This window comes from Cinclus cinclus, chromosome 32 (assembly GCF_963662255.1).
Source record: "Cinclus cinclus chromosome 32, bCinCin1.1, whole genome shotgun sequence".
NCBI classification, from domain to species: domain Eukaryota; kingdom Metazoa; phylum Chordata; class Aves; order Passeriformes; family Cinclidae; genus Cinclus; species Cinclus cinclus.
Genome location: NC_085077.1, coordinates 1,525,022 through 1,528,881, shown reverse-complemented (window position 1 = coordinate 1,528,881; position 3,860 = coordinate 1,525,022).

Genomic DNA, 3,860 nt, shown 5'->3' with positions numbered 1-3,860 from the left:
AGGTGACACACAGGTGACACACAGGCGAGGTTAATGACCCCCAGGTGACACACAGGTGACACACAGGTGACACACAGGTGAGGTTAATGACCCCCAGGTGACACACAGGTGACACACAGGTGACCCCCAGGTGACACACAGGTGTGCACGGGTTACCTGAGCGGGGGGAGGTGACCCCGGTGACACGGGGGGCACACAGGTGACACCCAGGTGACACACAGGTGAGGTTAATGACCCCCAGGTGACACACAGGTGACACACAGGTGACCCCCAGGTGACACACAGGTGTGCACGGGTTACCTGAGCGGGGGGAGGTGACCCCGGTGACACGGGGGGCACACAGGTGACACACAGGTGACACACAGGCGAGGTTAATGACCCCCAGGTGACACACAGGTGACACACAGGTGACACACAGGTGAGGTTAATGACCCCCAGGTGACACACAGGTGACCCCCAGGTGACACACAGGTGTGCACGGGTTACCTGAGCGGGGGGAGGTGACCCCGGTGACACGGGGGGCACACAGGTGACACACAGGTGAGGTTAATGACACACAGGTGAGGTTAATGACACACAGGTGACACACAGGTGACCCCCAGGTGACACACAGGTGTGCACGGGTTACCTGAGCGGGGGGAGGTGACCCCGGTGACACGGGGGGCCGTCCCCGCGGGCAGCAGCGCCCCCGCCCCCCGGAGCAGCCCCTCGGCGGCCGCCAGCAGCGCCGAGAGTCGCGGGTGCCGCTCGGGGGGGGCCAGCCCGGCCCAGGACCCCCCCAGGGACCCCTCGAGCGCGGCCAGGAGCTCCTGGGGGACCCCGAAAATGTCCCTGAGTCACCCCGGAAACGTCCCAAAAAAAAACCCCCGAAAATATCCCAAAAACCATCCTGAAAATATCCCAAAAAAACCCCGGAAACGTCCCAAAGAAACCCCGGAAATGTCCCAAAAAACCCCGGAAATGTCCAAAAACCGCCCTGAAAATATCCCAAAAAAACCCCGGAAATGTCCCAAAAAAACCCCGGAAATGTCCCAAAAAAACCCCGGAAATGTCCCAAAAAACCCCGAAAATATCCCAAAAACCGCCGAAAATGTCCCAAAAAAACCCCGAAAATATCCCAAAAACCGCCCTGAAAATATCCCAAAAAAACCCCGGAAATGTCCCAAAAAAACCCCGGAAATGTCCCAAAAAACCCCGAAAATGTCCCAAAAACCGCCCCGAAATTATCCCAAAAAAACCCCGAAAATGTCACAAAAAAACCCCGAAAATATCCCAAAAACCGCCCTGAAAATATCCCAAAAAACCCCGAAAATGTCACAAAAACCGCCCCGAAAATATCCCAAAAAAACCCCGAAAATATCCCAAAAAAAACCCCCGAAAATATCCCAAAAAACCCCCGAAAATATCCCAAAAACCGCCCTGAAAATATCCCAAAAAACCCGAAAATGTCCCAAAAACCATCCGAAAATATCCCAAAAAAACCCCGGAAATGTCCCAAAAAAACCCCGGAAATGTCCCAAAAAAAACCCGGAAATGTCCCAAAAACCGCCCTGAAAATATCCCAAAAAACCCCGGAAATGTCCCAAAAAACCCCCGAAAATATCCCAAAAACCGCCGAAAATGTCCCAAAAAAACCCCGAAAATATCCCAAAAACCGCCCTGAAAATATCCCAAAAAAACCCCGAAAATGTCCCAAAAACCATCCCGAAAATATCCCAAAAAACCCCGGAAATGTCCCAAAAAAACCCCGGAAATGTCCCAAAAAAAAACCCGGAAATGTCCCAAAAACCGCCCTGAAAATATCCCAAAAAACCCCCGAAATTATCCCAAAAAAACCCCGAAAATGTCACAAAAACCGCCCCGAAAATATCCCAAAAAAACCCCGAAAATATCCCAAAAACCATCCTGAAAATATCCCAAAAAAACCCCGAAAATATCCCAAAAAACCCCCGAAATTATCCCAAAAAACCCCCGAAAATGTCACAAAAACCGCCCCGAAAATATCCCAAAAAAACCCCGAAAATATCCCAAAAAAACCCCGAAAATATCCCAAAAAACCCCCGAAAATATCCCAAAAAACCGCCCTGAAAATATCCCAAAAAACCCCGAAAATGTCCCAAAAAAACCCCGGAAATGTCCCAAAAACCGCCCCGAAATTATCCCAAAAAAACCCCGAAAATGTCCCAAAAAAACCCCGAAAATGTCCCAAAAAAACCCCGAAAATGTCCCAAAAAAACCCCGAAAATATCCCAAAAACCGCCCTGAAAATATCCCAAAAAACCCCCGAAATTATCCCAAAAAAACCCCGAAAATGTCACAAAAACCGCCCCGAAAATATCCCAAAAAAACCCCGAAAATATCCCAAAAAAACCCCCGAAAACGTCCCAAAAACCGCCCTGAAATTATCCCAAAAAAACCCCGAAAATGTCCCAAAAAAACCCCGAAATTATCCCAAAAACTGCCCCGGAAACGTCCCACGTTCACCCCAAATTCCCCCCAGGACCCCCCAAAACCACCCCAAAAATTCCCAAAAATCACCCCAACCCCTCCCCCCTCAAAATCACCCCAAAATCTCCCAAATTCACCCCAAAATCTCCCAAATTCACCCCAAAACTCCTCAGGACCCCCCCAAAATCCCCCAAAATTCCCCCAAATTCCCCCAGGACCCCCCCAAATTTCCCCCAAAATCCCCACAGGACACCTCAAAATCCCCCAAAAATCCCCAAATTCCCCCTGGACCCCCCAAAAATCCCCCAAAAATCCCCAAATTCCCCCCTGGACGCCCCAAAAATCCCCCAGGACCCCCCAAAATCCCCCCAAATCCCCCCAAATCCTGCCAGGACCGCCTAAAAATCCCCCAAAAATTCCCCCAAATTCCCCAGGACCCCCCCAAAATCCTCCCAGGACCCCCCAAAATCCTCCCAGGACCCCCCAAAATTCCCCCAAATATTCCCCCAGGACCCCCCAAAATCCCCCCAGGACCCCCAAAATTGCCCCAAAATCCTTCCAGGACCCCCCAAAAATCCCCCAAATTCAACACCCCCAAATTCCCCCCAAAATCCCCCCAGGAACCCCCCAAAATCCCCCCAAAATCCCCCAGGACCCAAATTCCCCCCAGGACCCCCAAAATTGCCCCAAAATCCTTCCAGGACCCCCCAAAAATGCCCCAAATTCCCCCCAGGACCCTCCAAAATCCCCCAGGACCCCCGAAATTTCCCCCAAAAATCCCCCAGGACCCCCAAATTCCCCCCAGGACCCCCCAAAAATCCCCCCCAGGACCCCCAAAATTGCCCCAAAATCCCCCCAGGACCCCCCAAAATCCCCCCAGGACCCCCCAAAATCCCCCCAGGACCCCCCAAACCTTGAGGACGCTCAGGGGGTCGCGCCCCCCCCCTCAATTCCTCCGAAATTCGGGTCAGGGTCACCCCCAAATCACAGCCCTGGAGGGGGGAGGGGTCAGAGCATTCCCCCCCCCCCCCCCCCCCCCAAAAAAAAAAAAAAAATTTTGGGGACCCCCAAAATCCCGAGAAATCCCCACCCCCCCATCCCCCCCAAAAAAAAGAAAAGAAAGAAAAAAAAATTTGGGGTCCCCTCGTGGCCCCTCCCCCACCCCCAAATTTTAGGTTTCCTCCCCCCCCCCAAATTTTGGACCCCTCCCCAAATTTGAAATTCCCATCCCCCCCAAAATTTGAGGTCCCCAAATCCTCCCCCCCCCCCCCATAAAATAAATTTAGGTGGGGGGAGGGGCTCCCCCAGATTTTGGCCCCTCCCCCCATGATTAAAGACCCTCCCCCTCCCCAAATCCCAAATTTTGGGGTGTCCCACCCCCCCCCCTCCCCCTCCCCAAATTTTGGGGTCTC